This window comes from Anomalospiza imberbis, chromosome 19 (genome assembly GCF_031753505.1).
Source record: "Anomalospiza imberbis isolate Cuckoo-Finch-1a 21T00152 chromosome 19, ASM3175350v1, whole genome shotgun sequence".
NCBI classification, from domain to species: Eukaryota; Metazoa; Chordata; class Aves; order Passeriformes; family Viduidae; genus Anomalospiza; species Anomalospiza imberbis.
In genome coordinates, this window is record NC_089699.1 from 6333582 (window position 1) to 6359794 (window position 26213).

Genomic DNA, 26213 nt, shown 5'->3' on the forward strand with positions numbered 1-26213 from the left:
TGTTCAAGGCCAGGTTGGACGAGGTTTGGAGGAAGGTCTGGTGGAAGGTGTTCCTGCCCATGGCAGGGGGATGCACTTTAGGTCCCTTCCAATCCAAACCGTTCTGTGAGTTCACAAGTCATTAAACATTTTTACACTTCAGCCAAAAACCAGTCAGCCTGCTAACAAACATCCAGCAGTAAAGTTGAAATTGAAACTTTTGGGTTTGCACATTTGAGTCAACACATCTTCAACTGCAGAACTATTTTGTGAATGCTTCGGAACAGAATATGGTACCTGCTCCCTGCAAAGTGATGGCAAACCTTAGTTTTACCCTTAGGATTGTATCAGCACTTCTTATAGGCAACTACAACGTAATTCCATACTGGTTCAGACCATTTACACAATCTCATATGCACAGCAGATGCAGTAAAATATAGCAACAGTTTAGAGCTTTGGTTTCTTTTACAGAAAACTTTAGTTAAATCTTGCCCACACTTTGGTATTTAGAATCAGACTTTCTTCTATACCAACATATGTTTGGCACAGAAAATGTGGAGCATCAGAGAGGCAGTTATGACTCCCTGATTCTCAGCTTGTTTTTATCCCTTGGCTCTGCTGGCAACAGAAATGTTGTGCCTGCTTTGCTAACAATCGGTTTGGGATCCTGAGGGCCCTGCTGGCTGGAATTATCCATGGATTGCCATCTCCTAACACACCCCACGCCTGCAGAGGGAGAAAACTGGCAGAATGGGAGAGCAGCCAGGTGAATTTCCATCAGGCCAGCAGCACTTCTCACCACCCTGATGGTTGCTCAGTTTGCAGAACTTCAAGGCACTGCTGCTACTTCACCATTTTCCGTTATGTGAATCACAGCTTTCCTAATTTGTATTAATTCATTAATAACAAGCAGTACTGAATTCACAAAGCTGATATAAATCCTGTCCCGTTCATACAGAACAACACAGAGAACACAGCCACTGACACGGAATGCCGAAGTTTTGCAATCTGTCTGCACTAAAATGTCTTTTCGAGGGTCCCACCAGCACTAAGCTGCTCTGTGGAAAGGAACTGAACATCAGTAGGGCTGTTTGCTTTTGCATGAGCAGCACTGCAGAGCAAACACCAGACCTCATTGTCAGGAGCTCTGTTCGTTTCAAGAGGACGGCTGAGATCCTTCTGTCCATGTTTTTCTAAATTGGAGCAGATTTAGTCACTTTCTTTGTGATCACAACAGCACAGGCACAGGTCACCCCGACCTGCCCGTGCGCAGGTCTGCTCCGTGCTGCACAGAGCAGGAATCAGAGCAGGTACATGTGAACAGCTCACACTGACAGAACATTCTCTCTGTTCTGGGTGTCTGGGATCCCCAAAAATCCACTCGTGGAACAAAACCTGGCCCTGATGTCAGAGCTGCACTGCAGATACATCCTCTTTCACACTTTTTTTTTTTTTCCCTGCTAGCTGGCTGAAAGCAAAAGGCCTTTTTCTCTGTCTGCCTTACATCCACCTTAACTATTCAGGACAGAATGAAGCTACTGACCAAAATTTAATCATCCCAACAAACTTCTGCAATGGCCACTGGTGCTAAGCAAGCTCTCAAAGCACTTCTTCCATTTTGCTACTTCATGCCAAGTAACCCAATGTTATCCAGTCCCCATCATATTATGCAGCATCTGACTGCATCACAGAAATTAAGCACCTATTATCATCTAATCTTAAAACAATCTGGCCTGAGGTTAATAGAAATGTGTAAGTACTGTCTAAGAGAGCTAATCCATTTATAGTTTTATGTGACCAACCTGCCTTTAAATGACTACACATTTTTAGATTTTTCATTTTTCCTTGAAGCTTCTGGACATTCATTTACAGCTGCTTGTGCTGGGGCTAGCACTGCCATAGAATGAAGTTTTCTTTCTTATTACATGTGCCCTGTACTGAGGGCTATGAATGAGTGCAGCAGCTTCTCAAGATGCACATTTTCACAGATCCCAAGCACAGACTACTACTAGAGGAATATGATGAATAATCAAGTGACCTTAATTGCTTACTTTGACACAACCAGCAATTAAACAGCTTTTAAAAGCTATTAGGAGCTATCCATAATCTTTTTATTACAGCAAGTGTCCCAGGCTTCCAGTGAGATTTGATTTTTAGTAAACAAAATCCTACAAAGTTAATTGACAGAACCACTTCAGTAACATTCACGTGTAATATAACAAAATGAGCCCTCCAAATACCAGACCCTGCACAACTGAATGAAGAAAGATTTCCCATATTAATATCCCTGCACCTGACAAGCACATTTTTTCCTTTCCCAAGGTGAGAAGCCCCTAGTAAGCAGTAACAGCTTCCTGCAGCAGAGCCTCAAACCCACAGCCACATTTTTGAGTAATCCCAATAACTATCCTGGAGCTCTTCACATGCTTAAATTTAACAACGTGTGTAAAACTTAGCAGGACCCGTGCTGTGATTTAGTCATTTTCTCACAAATGCACTTCGGTCAAGGGGAAAGTGTTAAAAAAGCACTGTGTAATTGCTGCAAAATATTGAAAACAGCAAATGGCTGGGATGGTGGGAAGCTTTCCAGATACACCCAGTTTCTGAAGTGACTTTAATAATAACAGGAGAAAATAAACCACTATACCTCAAATGTTAGCATTTTTTCCTTTATGGATGACTTTCACACCTCTTTAAGTAATAAAGCTGTAAAGTGCAATACTCTTTAAAAACCTAAGACATCCAGAACACATTTTTTGTAGGAGGAACAGGGAGGAGGGCAAACACAGCTACCTGACCTGCCACTTGTTAACGTGCTATTGACCTGGGAGAGAAGGGAAATGAGCACTGCACAAGCCAAAGCCACCCAGCAGCTCGCTGGGCTGGCCAGCTCGGTGGTAGAACTGCTTTATTATCCTTTGCATTCTAACCACAGGCTGCCTGCTTCCTAACACAACCCAGAGAACCAGTCAGCACTTCTTACAAGTGCAAGGCAGAAAGATTCTGGCTCAGCAATCACTCACTGACACAGAGGAATTGCTCCTCTCCAGGTGGGAAAGTCATCCAAATGCTATGAAAAATAATCAGGCTAATGAATTCTTATCTGCAAAGAGCAATTACATAACTGACCTCAAGCAGTTCAAGGAGGCGAGCAGTCGACTCAGCCATGCTGGAACGGAGTAACTTCGTTGTGACCAAAAGGATAAAGCCACAGCCCCCAATCCTCCATGTGTTGTGAGACCATGAAAACTCAAATGCCTTGAACAGAGAGCATCTGTTCCACTCTCCCAGGTAATCACTCAGAAAGGCACTCTACACTGGAACACCACAAAATGATTTTAGAAGCTGCAGCAGTGTCTGTTAACTGGAAATGCAAACCCCCCTTGCTTTGCAATCCAGCCTTCCATGACCCAGACCTTTGCCAAAGAAATAGTTAATTATTCTTCAGGCTTCTATTTTATGTTTAAAATTGGACCTGATGATTCAAAAGCATTGAAGTTTTGTTACCCACTTCTAACCAAGAGTTCCACACAATGAAGTCCTGAAGCATAATCAGGACCAGGCCTCATCAGTGCAGCACTCATTGGACTGAATGTTGATCATTAGTAACTGCTATCAGTTATGAGCCACAATTCTACTGCAAGAATTTTCTCCACGGTCTTTTGCCTTTTCTGCAATGGAATGTTCATCTTATCTCTTTGATGGATCAAGAAATGTACAGCAACTCTGTTTGAATTCAAATGTAAATTAACTACATGAAACATAACCAAAGGTAAATCAAAACCTGTAAAAAGTGTAAACTGGCAAGAATCAATAAGAAAAACAACCTTTAAAATATTGTTTTCATGACAGAGCCTTCTAATTGAAACTTGTTGTTTCAATGTGAGAGAAATGAAACTTTTATCAAAATCAGTTTGGTTTGGGTTTATTTGTTTTAAAATCAATGCCTTTTCTTTCCTCAGCCAACAGAAAGCCAAAAACAAAGTAACAGTGAAAAGTAAAGACATATTTCTCTTTATGTCTGCCTTTGAAATATTTCTTACTGTGTCCAACAGGATAACTGCAGAACAAAGCAAACTTCAGAAGTGAGTTACTGAGATACTGAGGTATGAAAAGCTATTACACAAAGGTTAAGAAATTGCAATTGTTTTCACTAGAGACAAATGTTATTGAAATCATGTAATAAGGCAAAAGCACTGTGAGAAAAACAGTTCCTCCTGTTCCATAAACAGATATTGTAAGATGCCTATAAAGAAACTGGCTGAATTCAAAGCACACAAAGAAAGATCCTATAAGGAATATGATGACAGCAGCACTGCTTTTCACATCCATATAAAGTATTTAGCATTGGTATTTTTAATGCGTAGCCAAAGCCTGAACAACTTAAAATAGGACATTTTCCATCTCTGTTAGGAATCCTCCAACACAAGAACCAACCTCTGTTCTCTGTTTATACCAAAATCAACCAAGAACCAGTCTTGCTCAACTGCATCTGTAACACTGACATAAGATGGAGCTGCTTGAGAATGTCCTTCCTGAAGACAAAACAAGATACTGAAGTACATTGAGTCTCAGGTTTGGCCCCAAAGATTTTCTCATTTTCCTAATAAATCTCAAAATATTCAGAATGGTTGTCACATTAAATTGCTTTTTCTATGTAACTTCCTTAAGTTTACACCTAATCTTTAAAACATAAAGCATTTAAAGTTTTCATAAAAGAGAAAGTTATACTGTTGACTTCTTTCTGGGAAGGGAACACTTGAACAACAAATAGCTGTTTAGAATGATTTAGGGAAAAACCTAAACAAATGTTGTGGTGCACAGATTCTGTTTGAGTCCTGCGCAAATCACGAGGTGTTCAAGCAACCTCCAGAAGGGCAAGGGGAGAATACAAACATTTCTGACAGGAGGGACAGGAATCTTTTCAAGACTCAGACTCATGTTAACATACTTTGCAATACAAAATGGACAGCACAGACAGGTCTGAGATTACCTTTAAAAAAAAAGAAATATTGCCCAAATATCAATACCAAAGGCTTTTTGACACAGGGAGAGAAGAAAAAAAAAATCAATGAAAACCAATTTATATCTACTGCAAATATAGAATATTGAGGCAGAAAGATGTCACTCACTTCTACATGTTCACCTGGGTGATGCATTATAAGCACTGTAAAGGTGAGACCCTTGGGGAAAATAGAACCACACATGAGGAAAAGAGTTCCCTTCAGCAGATATTCAGAACACCAACACACAGGCACTACAATACCTCAATCAGGAGCACAAAAATGAAGAAATGAAGCTGAATCTCATCAGTCAAAGGCCACCACGGGGTTGTGTTAGGAACAGCCAGCAGAGAGTCTGTGACCAGAAGCTACTGATGCTCAGAGACAGTAATTACTGACAGATGTTCAAGAGAGGAATAAATCTCTCTACTGAGGACTTGGGTTCTTCAAAGCCCATCTCCTCCACCTCAATTTATTTTGCTAATTGAATTAGCCTGTGGTTAATTTGATACTCTATTTGCATTTCAGTATCAGAAAAGGAATGATGCAACAGACTGTATTCCAACCACCAAATAAACAACCCACCTCGTGATGAGGATCCAGAGTTTCTCACCAGTGTTTCCAAGTGCCCTGTATTCCAGGGCATTCTGTGGGGCATCCCTGCTGCCAGGGAACTGCCTGTTTGGATAGTGACAGAACTGAGCACATGAGGAATGTGGAACAATTGGCTTGTAATTGTTACAGTTACTGCAGTCAGCAACACGCAGTTTTTCATTGCCTGTTATTAAATCACTGCGTGAGGTGCAGAACTGGGACAAGGAATCACAGAATATCCTGAGCTGGAAGAGACCCACAGAGATCATCACAGCTCAGCTTCTGGTCCTGCCCAGGACACCCGACAATCCCACCCTGAGAGCATTGTCCCAGTTCTCCCGGAGCTCTGGCAGCCCTGGGGCCGTGCCCATTCCCTGGGGAGCCTGGGCAGTGCCCGCAGTCTCCCAACCTCTGTGGGAAGAATGTTTTCCCAATGTCCTCCCCTGAACACGTGGCTCAGGAAAAAAACCAAAACCAAACAAACCCAAAACAACAGAAGAACAAAGCTTGCTCAGTAGAAATCACGGAAAGCTAACATGAAGAGAAGCATTTCTATACGTGTAATACATATATAGACCATAGCACATTAAAATTTTAAAATGCACTTAAAGCTTTTCTGAGGATGGACTGCAGCATTAGAGAAAAACAGCAACATGCATCAAGTACACAGCAGAGCACATTCCACAGCATCAGCTACAGGACTGCAGGACTTTTTGGACTTATCACAAGCTGTTGATGCCACCTGAAACTTGCCGAGTGCAAAAGCTTTACAGACACAATCCAGCCACTTTCTAACAGGGTTCTTAGATGTAAATAAAACCAGAAACTGAGAATTTAAAATAGGGTTGAAATATTAGTAGGTTGCAACTCACAAATACAATTGCCCTTTCTCCCAAGGACACAAACATAAAATCAGTCAACTTTCACTGATGACCATGAAAGTTTCTAACCCAAAATATATTTGTAAAACACTATTAAATTTAGAACCTGTCTGTAAATAGAGCAGCTACACAAGCAGACTGCTGTCACTGCCCTGGGGCTGGTCAGTGCTGGGGATGACTTGAGAAGCTCAGCAACTCAACAACTTAATTAGTGTGTTGGCAGGCTCCAGAATTCTAATGAATTTTTAACTTTCCACTAATCAGTTTCAAGGGACTATTTGTATTTTCCCCTCATCACAGCCCTAATGGCACTTTTCACTCAAATTGCCTTTCTTTTACTTAATAAGGCTATTTTCCTCCCCAGAAAACACTTAGTAAGAAGTTATTTGCAGGAATCAAATTGATTATTGATGTAAGCACAATTCTGCAAACTGACCTGTGACACATCATTCAATGCAATTTTTGTCATATACTGGCACAGAGCTCTGCAGAAATGATTTGATTTGCAAGTCTGGGGCCAGTGATGGTCTTCCTGCCTGATCTTCAGGCCTGACCCTTTTGTTTGTGTTTTACTTTCTGCAGCTTTTAAGAGCAATGTTGCTCAGTGTAAAGGTATCTTGATTTCAGAGCAGGGGGCTTTGGCCCCCTCTCAGGTTGGCCACGCTCTGAAGGCAGCATTATGAATTGAGTTTGTGTCGGTATGACAACACCCCAAGTACAGCAACTGGTAGCCCACTACCTCAGAAGCTTTTCAAGTCTCTTATTCTAATAGCCTTTGTACAACAAAATGTGTTTCTGTAATGTCACGATTTATGCATTCTCATTCTTTGATGTCTGCTCCATTTTGATTAAAGAAAAAAGCAAATACAGGTAAGAACATGCTTCCTATAATTAACAAGTAACAGTCTTCAATTTCTTCTCCAGATAATATTTTTCCCTCAGTTTATCAACTTTTTTTTGAAAATCAGACACCTGTGATTCTGTTCAGTCTTTACACGCACCCAGACATGTAAATGCAGCTGAAAATCTCATTCCATTAATTTTCTTCCTTTGTAAGAAAAGACTGAAAGGCTATTTCCCCCAGTAAAACAGTTGCAGTAATTGCAGAGGCAGGGTTTTAGTACACGAGAGGGGAAGAAGAGCATCATTCACAGCTGTAACTGAATAAACCCAGATTAGGATGGATAGAAGCAGGAAAGGAGAGAGGATCACTGGACATCCAAAAGAGACATTTTTGTATCTAATAATATTTTTTTTCTTCCAATTCTCAATACAGAATTTTAAACACAAAACTCCCCCTCTTTGAGAACACCTGGTGTCATCTCACCGTTAAATACATCAATACTGGCCTGCAGTTTGGAACTCACCTTTGCTACTTTACACCACAAAGATCTGATATCAAAGAGTAATCAAAATTTGAAGCAAGTGAATTAAAATCATCTACAAAGTATCAAGTATCATCTAAAACTCTTTTTTTTCCTTTTAACAGCTGTTTTGCTTTTTTTTATTAGGAAGGCATGAGGCAGAATAGACAAATGAAGAAAAAAGTTCTTAAAATCAGAATTCTGGAAGCTCATAATTTAAAGTTAAACCCTTAATATCCTATTTCTAATGCTCAATAGGCTTTAAATGTGCCACCAAAAATAGTTATTATTTGCCTAAGGTCCCAGAATAACTTGACATAACGATCTGAATAGCTGGATCAGCTTTTTCCTCAGGGCTTTTCTGCACGACTACAAGGTGGAAAGGTGTTTCACGTCACAGATCAATGTTTAGCCCTCAGTTCAATCCCAAGCTTGCAGTGGTAGTGTCATTTCCTGGGCTTGCCACTGGTTCCCAGCCTCACAGCACCTCCCTGGTGTGACTGAGAACAAACCACATGAAAGAGATGACAGGAATGAAAAACCCAGTCAAAGATACCACCCTTCTGAGGGTGTATTCAGGTGAGTTCCTGTCTCCAGGTTATCACATGGACTCCAAGTGTGTCAGAGCCTGTGGGGAGAGTGGAAAAGGAAAAGGGAAGAGCAGCAGCAGCTGTGGGAGCTGGAACATGAGCCCACCCCAGAGTTACCCTGGATAGGCTGGCAGCCCTGCTCAGCCCTGGAATGGGGTCTGACAGGAACACTGTGCACATTCACTAGAGCATTTCTAGACTTCCATCAGAGATCCTCTTCTGGCTATGGTTTGTGGAAGTTATCCTAAAAAAGAAGAAAAAGTACCTTATACCTGCATTTTCCATATTTATTTATAATTCATCAGTCTTTAAATAAAGTTATGCAAATCTTATGATCAGACTTTAGGAAAATTGCTAATTTAGATATTAAATGAATATTTCAGATATAGGGAGACAACAGCTATATGAATTACAGGAAGTGTTATTTCTTCTACACACTCACAAAACACACCTGCAGCTGTCTTAATTTATAGCAAAGTTCACAACCAAAGCACAGCCTGGTGAGGTATTTTTGCTCAAATCTTACCTAAACTCCTATCTGCAAGCCCACACAACACACTGAATCAGGATGTTACAGACAAGAATAAGTTTCACCTACGAGAATTATCGACTACAACCTCTACTTTCACCTGCCCTTCTGAAAAAGGAAAGTCACTGGAATATATTAAATATGTTGCACTCTATTATCCCCAAGTACTTTTATCCAATTTGGGATTTAAACCAGCACAAGAATTATCAGAGCTGCTCTGCAGAGACTCACTTTAAGTCATCCCAGACCAACAGCTGAGTCACAAGCTAAACACTATTGTACCATACTCAAAGCCAGGATGAGTGTAGCCTATGATGGAATTTTTAAATTCCAAAAAATCCTACTACAATAGCATTTTATTTTTTGCCATTGAAGATAGCACTTTCTTGTCTTAGTGTTACTGTGTTCATTTGAAAAATAGGTCATGTCAAAAACTGCTTTGAAATTATTATTTAAACAAAGCTTACAAAGAGTGATTAAATTCTTCTGCTGAAATGACTTCTGATGTCTGCACCAAGGCTGACCAACCAAGAAGGAGCATATAGGAGGGGAAAAAAATAGTGTAGAGAACCAGGAAGAGCAAGGATGAGATTTAACAGGTATTCCAAGGACATGGAGATCAAGAACAGGAATACACACTAACTTCAGAAAAGCATAGCCTATCTTGAAAAACAATTACTTCTTTAGATAGATGTTAAATATCTAAACCTAACATTTTTTCAGGAAAGCATATGCAGTTTGTCACTTAACCTGACTGAAGCCAAAGAACCAATGTAAGTTCAATAGCAACACATGTCCATACAAGAGACCCCAATTTTTCACTGTCTCTACTTACTGCATACACACTTACCAAAGTATTTTTACTACTATAGACAGGAGATGTTTAGAAACACACAATAGTAACCACATAAAAAAGACTACTTAACACAGTGTCTGCAGTCATCTCCCTTCAGACCATATCCTCTCTTAAAGCCAGAGAAAGAAAATGTCTTTGTGACACATTAAAACATCTCCACATGCACACAACGTTACCTAGCACAGACAAAGCTATTCAAATCAGAAATTGTCTGTATTAGGTTGCCCCCATGAATGTATTTTAAGGGTTCCCATACTGCCAGGTCACATATCTTAAAAGCCATGGATCAGGACTTTGACTACTACAGTAAGAGGAAAAATGGAAAACAGCAATGGAAGATGAAACCATTCTGGATCCTATATTTTATGAAACAACATTTCAAAATTCTATAAAATACCCAGGTTCTCAGAAGGCCAAGGCTCTGAGTAACCTGATCCAAACCTGAAGTCAGCCTTGCTTGGAGCAGGGTGGATGACATGACCTTCAGAGGTTGTTTTCAATCCATGTTAGTTTAAAGTTTCATATATAAACTGGAGCTGTGTGTGGATACATACCAAAAAACCACTTGCCCTCTTTATTTCTAGATACCCTGGGCAGTCCCTGGATACAGCTCCACTGAACACTGCATACAGAGCATGAGTACACACAGCACTGAGTAGAGCAGACTGATTTTGGCATTTTAAATACAAGTCAGCTTTACATTTATGCACAAGACTACAGAAAGAAGTATTGCTCTATGACCTAAGTGAGGTGGTGAACATGTAACTTCTCACTTATCAGCTCTACCTGATCTCAGAACCATCCAGTTTATCTGTTGAATCCTCAGAATTGCGAAACCACAATCCTCACTGCCAGAGCTCTGAGTGCTGTAGTGGTGAGGAATCTCTGGAATTATAAATGAAATTAATTGCTTCTGCTGAGACAGGAAAAAGAGAGGAAGCAGGCTTGTCCTGGCACAGGACACTCAAACCACAAACAGTGCTCAGGTTCACCATTCCTCTCTGAGCCACATTTCATTTACAAATCTCAAACTGAAACTCCACTTCTCCAACCTCTGGAATTCCTCCTTTGATGCATTCTCCTTCCTGCTATCCACTCATCAGTATTTTCAGCAATGACTCATGAGAACATGCTTAACACAACACACAGCTGAAACTTGTTTGGGGTGTCTTGATTTAGAAGCCCAAAACAGGGCAACGTCTAGAGTAAAACGTATTGTTCATAAAGCACCGTTGAATTCAGATACTTCAAATGCCCCAAGATAATATTTAAGAGCCACAGCAGTTTCTTACAGCAGTGAAGTAGCTCATTTAAAAACTGAATGCAGAGTATAATGATCTAATTAGGGGAATTTCTCCCCACAGAGAGGCTGTTCTGGTGTAAGTTGGTGGGAAAGCCCAGCTGGCTTGAGTACTGTGAGATCAAGACCTGAAAGCTTATGCAAGTGTGTGGTTAAAGAAAAAAAAGTTATAATCAGAACACTGGAAGTTTCCATGTTTCTCACAACCATACACTGAATACCCTGAATGCTGCACCAACCTCAGCTTCTCGGCTCAAAACCTTTCCAGGATTACTCACACTTGGTAACTACAAAACATTCAGAACCGCCAACACCGTTCTGTAGAACTTCAGTTACTGAAATTACACTTATTTTATCTGTTACAGGAGAAAATAGTTAAGATGCATCACGTATCAGCTCATGTATCAGCTTCTGTACTATCAAAAGCCAAAGCAAGATATCAAATGATTCAATCACAGAAGATTTTAGATAAGCACCAGAGTAGCTGATCTCAATTAGTCATTTTTTCGAAGGCACCAACACAATGCAATCTACAGTCCAGCATTTTTACCCATCGTTTTCCAGGGTATCAATCAACTGCACAAATGCCTTCCAATATATGGGATATGTTACATTTGTTCCCTAAAGAGAAGCAATCCAAGAAACACATTCAGATGGAAGCACACTTGATGCTGCAACTGACACTAGAATATTGCTTCTATCTTAACCCTTCTGAGTTTTAAGTAAAATGTAAGGAACTCAGTCATTAAGATAACCTACAAAAAGTTATTCAATTCTGACTAAGTTTAGCAATACCATGAGCACTTTGGCTTGTCCTCTTTTGCTGCCCCTCAGAAAACTCTGTACAGACTCTTCCAGGGAAATAATCCACTCCACACACTTAAACATTAACATAACACAATAAAACTTTAGGTAACTAAGTTTAATGTGGTGTTCAACACAACATGGAATTTCACACAACTTACAGTAATTATTTACAGTTGACTATAACCTCATAGTAAAATGAAAATGGAGTAAAAACTGCCCCTGTATTGTTTTGCAAGAGCTTGATTTTCTTCTTGCTGCTCACCCTGAAAAGCAACACATTAATAACAGTTACAATATGACATTCAAATACCTAAACATGAAATAAGTTTATATTGTTTCACTATATCTAGGGAAGTGCACTCCCTTAATACAATCTTCTAACTTGGAAATCAGAGGAAATATCACAGTAAGTGCATTTGTGCATTTCTATGTGCAATACACATAAAGAGACCAACATCTTATGTTTTATGATGTATAGAGGTTTCACTATAGTGAAATACAGACCAACATTCAGCATTACAATAAATTACTTGTCTGAGACTAACCACTCAATTGTCTGTAAGGAAAAGCTGTGTTACAGTCCCTTTGAAGTCACATTAGTGAAACAACCACAGACTGTGGTTTGACAGGGGTGGGGGTGGTTGTTTTTGATTTTTTCTTTCTTTTTTCTTTCTTTAATTAAAAACAAACTATGAACATTAGATATCAAAAGCAGTACATACAAAATCTTTTAGGCCAATTAAAAATTGCAACTAGTCAAAATAAGGCACTGAAAATTTATTTGTTTGGTGAGAACAGGAAGTTGTCCTACCAAGCAGGTTATATTTATAAGTTTTTTTTTTCCTTTCCTCTTTTCTTTTAAATTTAACTTATACTTTCCTGCTTGCTAAGAAACACCTCAGCTGTTCACCTTTGTCATGGTAAGTCTATAGCATTAACAGCTTGCTAGACATTCCCTGGAGATTGTTTATTTGCTTTCCAAGGGAATTGCACTTTACAACTGCCTTGTCTGGACAGCAATTGCACGGCTGTCCAGAGAACACATTTCTCAAGATGAAGAGAAGTTCTGCAATAGAGTCTTGCAAAGTCCCACAGCTATGAGGAAAGAAAGCTGTGTAGCAAAATCATTACAAAAGGTGCTGCCAGTGCCAAATTAGGAGACAGGGACAGGCTGAAGTCTCCCACAAAGTTGAGGCTTCCCAACTCAACATTTGTTACTGACTGACACCAACTCATCCTACTGCACGCTTCAGCCATCCTCTCTGAACTGCTGTGACACTTCCAAGTATCCATTTTGTATTTGTATTCTGTTTCATTTTTACTGAATTGAGGAAAAAAAAAAGATACAATCCGTAATCAAATCCCAAGAAAGTCAGTTCATAGAATCACAGAATGGTTTGAGTTGGAAGGGACCTTAAAGACCATCTTGTTCCAACCCCCTGGCATGGGCAGTTCTATCATGAGAATTTGTCTTATAACACAGTAAAGGAATTTTTGAATCCATATCATTCAACTACTACAACAGTAAAAGAATCTCAAATTCCCCAAAGCTTCCTCAAAAAACCCTGTTCAACTACTTTGACTCATTACTTTTCAATGTCAGATCAAATAACATATGTTTTAAAAAATATTGTTTATTATCTGCTTTGACAGCTTTGTATTTGTTACATGTACACCAGAAAAAGAATTTTAAATTAGCTCGGTTAAATTCCAAATTTTAACGTTAGAAGCTAATAACAGAAGAAGCACTGGAGAAGGACTGATTGTCTTCAGAAACTTTACTGGACGTGGATTGGTAACCCTTCCATTTGGCTTTGCCCTACTAATGCCCCTTTAAATCAGAATTTCTGTACATTCTTTCCTTCCTGTTATATCAACCTGCCAACTCCTCATAATAGCCACAACTCAAAGAGCCATTCCATTTCACCTGGCAAGAATCTATTGGCCTCCCCCACTTGCTTCTCCATCAACTTAAATCTCTACAGCTGCTGAAAGCCAATGTCATCAGGCTCCAAAACCAAGGCAGAAACCAAACATTAAGCCACCAATGAAGCTGAATTCAAGTGTTCTTCCTCCACTGCCTTTGATGTGTGCAGTTCCTTAACAGCAAGTGTTTAGCCAACCTAAAATTAGACTCAAGAGTAGAAAGCCTAGAATACAACAGCTGCTTTATGATTATTAATTCTGAATGTGCCAATAAAGCACCTACAACAAGACCGTGCTCTTTTCTTGACCCTCACAAGCACAGAATGAAAAGACATATTTGGTAAAGCCCAAAACAACAACAGGAAAGCATGACAGCCAAGTGCCTGGAAAGCAGGAAATACCCGCCTGCATCACCTCCCTTCAATAGGAAGTGGAGTACCACACCTCTGAAAACAAGAAAGAAGTATACATTAACATAAGCACTGCTCCTTTCTGAAGAAAACTCAGTTTTCTATTTGCCCAGATTTCTAAAACCACTGAGTTAGCAATTGAGATTGGTCTTACTTTTAATATGTAAGTTCAGCTACCAACAGGACTTTGGGCAACTGATCTGACCCCTGTATGGACATCCCACAGCCAGAAAGAACCTCAGTGACATCAGCACTACCTCACTGCTCTCCTGTGAGCCAAAACCAAACCCAACAGTGTCACCACTGATGTGGTGTTCAGACACTGAAACAAAAGTATTTTCCTCATAGTGAGGTTATACAACTACTCCTGGTAGGTAAATATTCCCTGGAATCACACAGCCTGCCCTAGGATGCCTGTCTCATTAAACTCCTCTTAGTTTTGACTCTCCTCATTCTTAGGCAGCTGTTGCTCCTTAGCCTTGTACAATTACCGCTGTGTACATGCCTGATCGTTTGTCCAGCATTTTATGTACTTGATAGGATTTAGAACCTTCACACTGATATCATGAGACTGTTCCAAAGCCTCACTGCCTTACCTTTCAGGACAACAAAGTTGTTTTCATACCAATCCATTTTCCACAATATTTCTCATATCTCAGAAGGCTGAATTAAGCAATCAATTAAACACAAACCCTCTGTCTCACCTGTATCAAATCAGTCCCAGGGATTCAGTTACTGCTGCACTCCAAACTAAAATTATAGTGCCAGAGAAAAATGCTATTTTGAAGAATGTACTTGAATTTTTCAGCTTCATCAGCACTGGTATTTATTTGCTCCTGACCTAGCTTCCAAGAATTCTTCTTTGCCATAGAATTGCTTTCTGAACCCCAACTTGTTCACCTACTAAAATCAAAAGAAAGAACAATTAGGAAGTCACAAGGAAAACCACAGTGGATGATGAGAATCAGACAAACAAGGTACTCGACATACTTCACCATATTGGTGAGGGGTTTGGACACATGCAATGCCAAAGCAATGTCCCATGGCCTCAGTGTCTCCCTGTACACATTAAAAGATGCAGTTTTTTAAAGGTCAGAACATTAAGACGTGGATGAATTATTCAGTAAGACTGTTGTGGATAATCAAAACCTAAAGAAGAAGTAATGGACAAGCATACCTACTGGAGGCTCCCTCTGATCTCAGCTGGGATTGCCCCAATTCCTGAAGACACTGCAGGAACAGACACCAGCAGTCCATGGTGGGGTGGCCTCCTTGAGCACAGCACTATTTTCAGATTGTTTAACACATCCTTTGGTGGTCAACAATGAAACATCTTTCTTTTGAGGAAGGTAAAGCATCTGCAGTTGCACTTGCCTGGAGACTGCACTACTGTAAAAGCCTAACTGCTGACGGGGACACATGTAAAGCACTGGGTATTCCCTTGTTCACTCATGAACCCTGTACACAATTAAGGACGGCAGTCGCTGGGTTTGCTGCTTGTACTCAGGAATTTTACAACTTTTCCAACATCTCTTTCAGATACTTGCTTCAGAAGGACTGGACCATCAATTATGTAGCAAGATGCTTTTAGATAATGAAGCAGAGCATGAATGATATGAGTTTCTAATAAACAAAATTAAGTGTGATAATAAAATCAATTCAAAATACTTTCAAAAGAGAAACGTGCAAAAAACCACAGTATCACTAATGTGTCATCTGTCCTTGTCAATATGCAGTCCCCCAACATCTCTTGCTCCTCTTTCACAGTTATAATTCTCACATCTCCGAATCCAGAACGAGCAGATTCTTTAGGCAGCTGGTCATCGTCATACCTGCAAATACAACCCAGGCTGTTAACTGAAACACTTCTGCAAAAAAGTTCTGCCTCTGTTTCATCTGCAGTAGTGTCATGTGGTCAACTATACAACCAAGAGAACAAAGACAGAAAGTCTTCTACAAAAGATATTCAGAATCTTCAATTTAACTAAAATTAGCTGCATATTTTCCTTTTGATATATAACTTTTATCTCATTATTTTTAAACGTCAGCTACAGTCCTTCAAGTGGTATATTTTATCCACCCTTCCCAAGTAAGGAGAGGACACTACTAACGTTCCATCTGCGGCTATTAAAGGAGTGCTGGCTGACAATGCTCCTTCTTCCTTCCCAGTGATCCTTCTCGCACCCCCAGAGAGGGGACAGAGCAGAGCTTTTGACAGCAGAGCATAGCTGTCATACCTAGAAAGAAAAGACACACCTGGTATCAACACTCAGAATTATTTACTTGCTATTAGCAAACAGAGGAGTAGCGTGACAATCTACTCACATATTCAGTAAAAACCCTGCAACTTCAGCATCGTTTCTGAAATCCAACTTCTCCTTAAGTGTCAGCCACCGGTCAATGTGATTTCCCTTCCCAAACATAAATCCTTGTTTTCCCCCTTCTTCTATCAAGACTTTGCTTTCTCAAGACTTTGCTTTCTCCTTTTCCTTTCCAGAAAAGACAACACTGGGGGCCTTCCACACCTCTTTGCTGGCAGGGACATCCTGAGCGTAAAAATAAAGGAGAGGCTTTATTGAGAGGCAGCTCAGAACATCAGGTGGTACCTGAGCGTCCCGAGCCAGCACAGCGAGGACTGATGGCCGAACACCTTCGGCTCCTCGCGAGTCCAGCACCCGCTGCAGCTCCGCATTGACGGCTCCCGACCCGCGCCCAGCCGCTCCGTCCTTCTCCCCTCGGTGTCTCTCTGCCGCAACAACGGCTGAGAACCGGGCCGCTTCCAGTCGGAACACGGCAAAAGACTGCGGGAAAAGTCCCTCATACCTCTCCGGACGGAAGTGGACAGCCATTCCCGCCTCGCACCGCCTCTGAGGGGAGGAGAAGGGCCATTCCTACCTCTCACCGCCCCTAAGGGGAGGAGATATTCCCGCCTCACACCGCTCCTGAGGGGAGGAGAAGGGCCATTCCCGCCTCGCACCGCCCCTAAGGGGAGGAGAAGGGCCATTCCCGCCTCGCACCGCCCCTGAGGGGAGGAGAAGGGCCATTCCCGCCTCTCACCGCCCCTGAGGGGAGAAGATATTCCCGCCTCACACCGCCCCTGAGGGGAGGAGAAGGGCCATTCCTGCCTCTCACCGCCCCTAAGGGGAGGAGATATTCCCGCCTCTCACCGTCCCTGAGGGGAGGAGCCATTCCCGCCTCACACCGCTCCTGAGGGGAGGAGAAGGGCCATTCCCGCCTCACACCGCTCCTGAGGGGAGGAGAAGGGCCATTCCCGCCTCACACCGCTCCTGAGGGGAGGAGAAGGGCCATTCCCGCCTCGCGCCGCCTCTGAGGGGAGGAGATATTCTGCCTCACACCGCTCTTGAGGGAAGGAGCCATTCCCGCCTCACACCGCTCCTGAGGGGAGGGTTTATTCCCGCCTCACACCGCTCCGGAGGGGAGGGTTTATTCCCGCCTCACACCGCTCCGGAGGGGAGGGTTTATTCCCGCCTCACACCGCTCCTGAGGGAATGGGCCATTCCCTCCTCACACCGCTCCTGAGGGGAGGGAATGGGCCATTCCCGCCTCACACCGCTCCTGAGGGAGGGAATGGGCCATTCCCGCCTCACACCGCCCCTGAGGGGAGGAGAAGGGCCATTCCCGCCTCACACCGCCCCTGAGGGGAGGAGATATTCCCGCCTCACACCGCTCTTGAGGGGAGGGTTTATTCCCGCCTCACACCGCCCCTGAGGGGAGGAGATATTCCCGCCTCTCACCGCCCCTGAGGGGAGGAGCCATTCCCGCCTCACACCGCTCCTGAGGGAATGGGCCATTCCCTCCTCACACCGCTCCGGAGGGGAGGGTTTATTCCCGCCTCACACCGCCCCTGAGGGGAGGAGCCATTCCCGCCTCACGCCGCTCCTGAGGGGAGGGTTTATTCCCGCCTCACACCGCTCCTGAGGGGAGGGTTTATTCCCGCCTCACGCCGCTCGTGGGACAGATACGCACAGACATTCCCGCCTCATGCTAGCCCTGAGGGGACAGCAGCCCCTCTCGCTGCTCCGCAGGGAGGACAAGCGCACCTCACACCGCCCGAGAGGGGACAAGCCCTCACGGCGCCGCTGCGGGGTACAGCCTTTCCCCGCCGCCCCTCCCTTTTCCCCCACGCCAGTCTCCCGCTGCCCCGGCGGGGTGGTCGGTCCGTCGGTCGGGGTCGGTCTGTCGGTCCCTCACCCGCCGCGGCGCCGCCGCCATCGGCAGCGACCGGGGTAAACAAAGGACTTGGGACCGGCGGCGCTCGCTGATGGCGCGGGGATGACGTGAGGGGCCCGCCCCGTTTTTAAGGAAAAAGTCCGAAAAAAAGGATTTTAAGTGTTAAACCAGGGCAATGGCTCGAAACCTCTCCTGAGGGAGCAGCCAGTGGCGCTCAGGTAAAAACTGTTCTCAGCCCTTCACTGAAGCCCAGAGGAAGAAATAACCCAGCATGTATTTTTTTTAATATTTGTTTAATAACAAACTTCAATTACATATGCACAATAAAAAATGTACTGTTTTCCCAAGCAGCAGTTCTCAGGGTGAATATCCAGAATACTGTGTGGCTATCTTACCTTCTGAAAGGCCAGATTCAAAGACAAAACTAGAATTTTGCTCTAAAGAGCAAAAAATGTTTGAAATACGACCTACCTGTGAAAATGCTCCATCAGTGACACCAAGAGAAAGAAAATGCGGTGAGAATTTGCTATCCCTTTTGTCACAGTGTGTTCTAAGAGTGACATCTACGAAACCTGCATTCCTCCAGGCCCTTGGCACCTCCACACACTCCTGAAAACACAGCCTGCATTTGAAAATAAATAAAAACTCAGTCCAGGTTAGCCAGCAATACTTGGATAATTTTATCTAAGCAAGAGAGTGGCAATCATACCTGCTAATTTATTTTTTATCATTTCTACTGTCAGCTTTGGTAGAGTCACAGTAACAACTCAAGTTGGCTCAAGAACTAGTAGGTGACTGAAGGCTTATAAAAATAGCTATTTGCATTTTCTGAATCAGCTGAGTAACCAAAAAAAATTTTTTTGTTTGTTGTCCAGCATTTACATAACTTGAAAATAAAGAACTGGAGAGAAAAGCCATCATTTCCTGAAATCTGGCTTTGTTTTTTATCATTTACATCTTCAGCCTGTGAGCAGATTTTCATAGTACATTTTACTACATGAATTTACAGAGAAGTGAAATTTAAAGGAATTATTGTAGCTTAATTATAGTTTTCCTCAAAATAGCCCAAATTCTCACTGATACATATATATAAAGATAATCCCTTGCACTTTACCCATTTAATTTAGATATAATTTCTCATAATTCACCATTATTTCTGTAACATATCAAGTTGGTGATACTGTTTCCAAGTACATAAGACTGTTCTAGAGGCTTTTCATATTTAGTTCTTATCACCTTCACAAATATAGTTATTGTTTGTGTAACTAGATCCACATTCCAAAGAGCAGAATTGCGTTTACACCAAAACCTGTTGGGTGCTTGAGGTTCCTGTTTATTTTTGAAATCACAAAGCTGCTGGGAGAAGCAAAAGGGTGCAAACAACATTTAGTTCTACCTAGTAATTTGGAAACAAAAGCAGTTATGCAGCAACTCACCTTTTATGCCTACTAAGTCAAGCAAGCTACTGCTGTTATGCATGATAATAAAGTTTAAAATAGCATGTAAAAACAGAGGGCCGTGTCAGTGTCCTCAAAAATTAATTACTACATAAGGAAAAATTTCAAAGCTGTTAATGTATATTTGCCATTTTTGTGAGGTTTTTTTTTTTTCTTTTCCTGTCATTAGGATCTGCCAGCCAGTGTTTACTTCAGCTGCTTGAGCTGATCCTGTCTGTGTGACAAACACAGCACGGGAATGCTTTCAACCCCATCAATATTTGTATTAATGTTGGTTTTACCACCTGGACATCCCTGTCAGCAAGGTGAATATTTTGCCCCTGAGCGGGTCCCGGAAGGAGCAGCATTCCTGGTACATGGAATTGTGTCTTACAAAGCAGCAGCTGCTACTCAGGAATGAAATTCCAGAGCCAATTCCCCAGGCCCCAAAGGCTGGGGTTTGTTCTCTGCAGCAATGCACAGATGTGCAACCCAGGGCAGCAGGTGCAGCAGCTGCCTCCTCCCAACCCCAAACTGCGGCCACGCAGGAAGGAATTTCAGAGGTTTATATATTTATAGATTTTTTAAACACACACACACATATATAGAATTTTATTTATTTATTTATTTATTTATTTATATTATTAAATAAATAAATGAAGACACACACACACACACCTCTCTATTTATATATAGAGATTTGTATGGCAGTCTCACAGCTACACCAGCTCAGTCTCTGCCCTTCCATCAGCTGAAAATCCTGGCTGTACTATCACCTTTCTGCTGATGAATATTTCACTGTGCTTCAGTAGTTTCCTGAGCAAACATCTTGTTTAGCTCCCAGCTGTAAGCATGGCAATAATGCACCTTACGAACCCCAGAAACCCTCTGCCTCCTGGAGTTGAAATTCAAACTTTTGAAATTTTCATTTTGAAATGTCCTGTGTTGCTACAAGAGCCATCAGTTAACCCAGGAACATGTCTAAGTACCCATTTATCATGTGTTTTATGAGGATTTGTGAGACGGGATTGAGAAACTGCTCCCTGGAAATGCCAATGCAAACTTCTTCATACAGTAATTGATGTATCTGTGCAATAGGATAAAACCCTTGCAGAGACCAAGTTCATCCAGCCAAGTATCCTGTTTGCAGATGGCATGGGAAGCTCAGCCTTCTCACTGGATCTTCTCCCAGATTCCAATTATCCATGATTTAAGGTCTTGGAAGATGGGGGTGATTCCAAACCATTTCATTAAGCAGGTCTGGGATGACCTACACCTCGGGAACAGAATCTCTTTTAGACCCCTCTTCATATTTTGGACTTCATAATGTCCTGCTTTAGGGAGTCTTTGCTTTTTGCATTTGTTACATAATTGTTATTTCTAGATAGAAAGAGAGTTATGACATGGGCACAAAGCCATTTATTTCCATGTTCCGGTGCAATACTGACACCTCATTAAAAGGCACAGCACAGCAGTGACATCAATCAACCCCCCAAAGGCTATCTCTCATCTTGTAACCAATCTGTTTCTAACACACACAAAAAAAAAAAATCAAAGCAATTATTTAATAAATAGAAATAAGAATAAAGCTGAAAACTGAAAACCACAGGGTTTATCACCACACGATTCGTTCCAGCAGGAGACTTTGCTTGTGTTGGGTCCTTAGTGCTTTCAGAACACCTCAAATTGTTAAGAACAGAATATAAAAGATAAACTGACATTCAGTTCAAGGGGAGCACATTCATTTCCAAACTGAGCTCCTGGTCATTTGGGCCTTCATGATACAGCACAGGAGCTACTTTATTCTAAGAAATTTTAAGGAAAGTGAAGCCAAGACCTGCACTCTGACTGCACCTTGAGCAGCCTAATCCAAGTAACACCAAAGAAGAATTCCTCACATTTATTGTTCATTGCTGAGGTTGGATGATTCATCACATTTAAATTCTTTCTCATGAGCTTCCTAACTTCCTTCTTTTATCTGTTATCATCATATCTGAAGAGAATTAATAATTTTTATCTGAAAAAACAAACTGAACTGTGCTGTGTGGTACCTAGCATGCAATAAAACATGCAGAAACATGAAGAAAAAAAAAAGAAACAGCCAATCAAACCAAGAAGCTGAAGCATTTTTACTACAGAAAAATGGCATCTCTAACAATATATTTGTTTCATGTTTCCTATTTTTACTTTCTCCCCCTCACCATCTGCCTCTGTTCTGCTTTTTTCTTTCAAAAATCATCCACCTCATTTAGCTTCTCTCACCCCATCACAGGATTCAGGCTGAATTAAAACAAAATCCCCAATGCCAAAGCCAAAAACGCATTACTTCTTCATAAAAGACCTATTCCATAAAAGAGTTACTCCAAAAATAACTCCCCATTTTCTTACAGGAACTGTAGATCTTTAAGAGAAGCAGTCCATCTCGATTCAGTGCTTTGCTACGCACCCTCTAGGCAAAGGAACTTGAGCCCTTTGGCCCCTGGTAACTCTGGCTTGTGCCTATGCCTTCAGTGCTGCTTTTTTTGCCAAATTCTTGCCCTGTTCTTTTGGTAGTGAGAGGAATGAGGGATTTGTGTTTACAAACAAGCTGTGGGTCTGCTGGCAGATAAAACCGGTACTGAGAGATAAAGAAACAATGAGAAGGATTCCACTGATTGATGAATGGAAAAAGATATTTGCTTTTACAAATAAGCTTTAAGTTTGCTGATAAATGGAATTGGACATTGAAAGATGAAAGAAACAATGGGGAAAAACCCTAAATTCTATAGGAATTAAAAATTAAAAGGGAGGGTTGTACATTAGAGGGAAATCTTCGGTATCAGGTGTATTGGGAAGTCTGAACCTCTCAAGTACCTCAGGCAATGGGGAAAGAGGGAAGGGAAATGCAGCCGGGAAATTGGGATAAAAGAGGAGGCTGCATCCTCCAAGAACTGGAGAGACCCCAGGGGAATGCCCCATGGCCTCTCCCTGAATCCGAATAAAGTAAAAGGACTCCTCTGTCTCCTTTTTGGACACAAAGCTCTGGTGTTTGTGGATTGATTTTCCTAACAGTAGCCAGCACTGAATCCCACAAGAGAGAGATCCTGTAGTGTGGAGAAAGAAGGTGAATTACAGAACGTGCAGTTCTTGAGCAAGAACTACTCCTTCCATCATGGAAGCACCTCTGAGGGGCATTTGCTGTTCTGTGGAGCAGAGTCCCACTGCTTTGCTTAGGACACCCTGCATGAAAATAAAACCATTTTGGGGAGACAATCCTCAGAAGGAAATAGTGAGAACCAGAGAATGCCCATCTTTGACATGTGTGCCATGAGTCGTCAGGAGAGCCTGGCCGTGCCAGGACCTGCACTGCGCTGCGTGCAGAGAAGCAAAGGGTAGTGAGGAGAAGATGAAATACAAAAGATGAAATATCTGTGGCAGCAACACAGTCTGAGTCTGGAGGCGAGTCCCCGCAGGGCAAACGCTCTCATTTGTGAGTCAATTCTCTGCAGCATCCATGGTGAATTTGTACTGCAGTCAGTGCATGGACTAAGGAAAACTTCTGGGCCCAGCTGGGGTACACCCTGAGCCTCTGGATCTCTTGGGGAGAACACGTTCGGTGCGGTGCAGCGAGGAGCTGAGCCAGGTCAGACACCCTCCCAAGGCACCGGCACCTCAGTGCCCGTCCTTGTGCCTTCAGGGCCAGCGGGACCTTGGCACAGGAGCACTAGGAAGGAGTAAGGGACCCACTGTTACCCAGGCTGTGTCTCTGGGGGTCCTGGGAGCTCCTGGGGTGCCAGAGGGGGCTCACAGAATCCCAGAATCATTTGGAAAAACCTCTGAGAACATCACTTCCAACCTGTGACCAAACGCCACCTTGGTCAACCAGACCATGGCACCGAGTGCAGTGTCCAGCTGTTCCGTGAATATCTCCAGGGATGGTGGCTCCACCCTGGGCAGCCCATTCTGATGTTTAATTACCCTTTTCATGAAGAAAATCTTCCTGATGTGCAACCTAAGCCTCCCCTGGTGCCGCTCCAGGCCGTCTCCTCTCCCTTGACCCCCCTCACCTGTCGGGGAGAGCGTGGTCACCCCTAAGCTTCCTCTTCCAGGCTTGGAGGGCTGGATGAGAGGGAGAAAAAAATATGGAACGCTTCACGAATTTGCGTGTCATCCTTGCGCAGGGGCCATGCTAATCTTCTCTGTATCGTTCCAATTTTAGTATATGTGCTGCCGAAGCGAGCACGAACGGTTATGCCTACCCACCAGTATTTGTACCTCCCGCATGCGGGCTCCGCAAGGTCAGGGTGACCCTGCCGGGACAAACTGGCGGTGCCGGTGGGAGCAGCAGCAGCCGCGCACGGCACCCCGGCTGTGCCGAGGGTCTGGCGGGCAGGAGACGGCGGAGAGGGGGGAAGAGACCCCGAATCCGGCCTAAGCGGGGTATGCAAATAGCGCTGCTGCATGCAAAGGAGCGCAAAGCACTCTGGGGCGGGGCGGTGGCGGGGCTCCTCACGGGGCCGTTCTGTATCCGCACCCCCGGCGGGTTTCAGAGTCGCGTTCGGCTGTGCGAGCTGGCAATGTGACACTTTTCTGCGGCGACACATCGGTGGTGTGGACCTAAATTAGTTAATACTGCTGACGTGTGGCGAGAGCGGGTGGCTGAAGCCATTGTGGTTTCGCAGAATCCCAGAATCGTTCGGGTTGGAGGGCCCGTCTGGAGATCAGAGCCCCCTGCCGAGGCAGGGTCCCCCGGAGCAGGTGACACAGGAAGGCATCCAGGTGGGTCCGAATGTCTGCAGAGAGGGACACGCCACCGCTCCCTGGGCAGCCGTTCCGCTGCTCTGCCACCCGCAGTGTGAAAGCTCCTTCCTCCTGCTGCGGCGAAACTCCTTGTGTTTAAGCTTATGACCATCACTCCTGATATATTTGGAGGGTATCTCCGGAGCGGGCAGCTGGAGCGGGACCGCGTGGCTGCAGGACGGGCAGGGAAGATGTCCAGGCATGGGTCATTCTGGGCGAGGATTGCGTGGCGTTACTCGTTTTAATCTATGGTAGGAAGAGTTGTCAGTACGAGCAGCAGAGTGGCGCAGCGGAAGCGTGCTGGGCCCATAACCCAGAGGTCGATGGATCGAAACCATCCTCTGCTAGCTTCCCTTTTTTTTTTTTTTCTCACGGCACGGCGGCCGCCCTCTCCTCTGCTGGTTATTTTTGGGTTCGGGGGACGGGGGTGTGGCTGGTGCGAGGACAGATGTTTTTGCTAAAATCTTGGCGACATGCAGTACAGCTGATGCGAGTGAAGGACGGACAGAGCGCCGCGTTGCCTACAGCCTTTTTATAGCGCCATTTGAAGGTCTCGTGGAGTCACAGGATGGTTTGGGTTGGAAGGGACTCTTAAAGGCCATTTAGTCCCAGCTCCCCTGCCGTGATTAGGGATACACAAGCTGCTCAGAGCTCTGTCCAACGTGGCTTTGAATGTTTCCAAGGATGGGGCATCTGCCCCCTCTCTGGGCACCCTGTGCCAGTGTCTCAGCACCCTTGTGGTGCAGAGTTTATCTTTCATAAGAAAGCTCCCTTTTAAACTGAAAGGTCACAAGCCCCCCCAGGAGCCTTCTCTGCTCCAGGCTGAACAGCCCCAGCTCTGTCAGCCTTTCCTCATAGAAGTGCTCCTCTGAGGATCTTCATGCCTTCGTCTGGACCCGCTCCAGGAGATCCATGTCTTTAATCAGGCATCAAGAGATCGTGGCACACATTTGTAGTTTTTCCCTGTCCTGCCGGATTAAATAAAACATTGTGGCAATGCCAAACATAGCAAGCAGACTCTCAGCACAAAATGCAGGAAAGCAAAATAAAAACACTAATGAGAAAACGTAAAAGTCAATGCACGCGGTAGTGAAAGTCTGAATTTGGCCTCTGGATTATGTGATCTGAGGAAAAAGGCTCTGTGAACTTAATGGCACAGTGCTGCTCAGTGGGCGTTGTTTTCAGGGCTGCAGAATGGGAGAAATAAGCAGTGGAATTGTTCCATGGGCTGAGCACGTGCGGAATCCATGGAATGAGAGCAGGGCGGGGGTTTTGTCCGCAGGTCCCCGGGCGTTACGGGATTGAATTTTCCTGCATTTGGCTCAGTAGGCGCGGCTCGGCAGAGGCCCCTGTGCGGTTCCATGGTGTAATGGTTAGCACTCTGGACTCTGAATCCAGCGATCCGAGTTCAAATCTCGGTGGAACCTGCGCGCTTTTTTCCACACACACATTTATAGCCTGCTCAGAACCGTGGAAAGTGCCTTCAAGGCGTTTTTCGTGGACTGTTAGCATGCCATAAACGTTCCGTGCCGGAAACATCGCGTGCCTCGTGGGATACACATCTAAAG

General features: G+C 43.5%; 2 long non-coding RNA genes and 3 other non-coding genes across 5 annotated transcripts; 3 read left to right on the forward strand and 2 right to left on the reverse strand.

Annotated features, from left to right (window-relative positions):
• The first annotated feature begins 1134 nt into the window (after positions 1-1134).
• Positions 1135-4076, forward strand: LOC137485113 (uncharacterized). The gene is made up of 2 exons (XR_011005185.1): positions 1135-1731; positions 2302-4076. It is a non-coding gene; the product is annotated as an uncharacterized lncRNA (long non-coding RNA).
• A 3593-nt stretch (positions 4077-7669) lies between these two features.
• On the reverse strand, positions 7670-11353 carry LOC137485112 (uncharacterized). Its single transcript, XR_011005184.1, has 2 exons — positions 10583-11353; positions 7670-8655 (listed from the first exon to the last, which is right to left on the reverse strand). It is a non-coding gene; the product is annotated as an uncharacterized lncRNA (long non-coding RNA).
• A 12628-nt stretch (positions 11354-23981) lies between these two features.
• LOC137485485 (U6 spliceosomal RNA) lies at positions 23982-24088 on the reverse strand. The gene has a single exon (XR_011005329.1). It is a non-coding gene; the product is annotated as a U6 spliceosomal RNA (small nuclear RNA).
• Positions 24089-24920: 832 nt separating this feature from the next.
• Positions 24921-24992, forward strand: TRNAM-CAU (transfer RNA methionine (anticodon CAU)). Its single transcript has one exon. It is a non-coding gene; the product is annotated as a tRNA-Met (tRNA).
• Positions 24993-26000: 1008 nt separating this feature from the next.
• On the forward strand, positions 26001-26072 carry TRNAQ-CUG (transfer RNA glutamine (anticodon CUG)). The gene has a single exon. It is a non-coding gene; the product is annotated as a tRNA-Gln (tRNA).
• Positions 26073-26213: the final 141 nt, after the last annotated feature.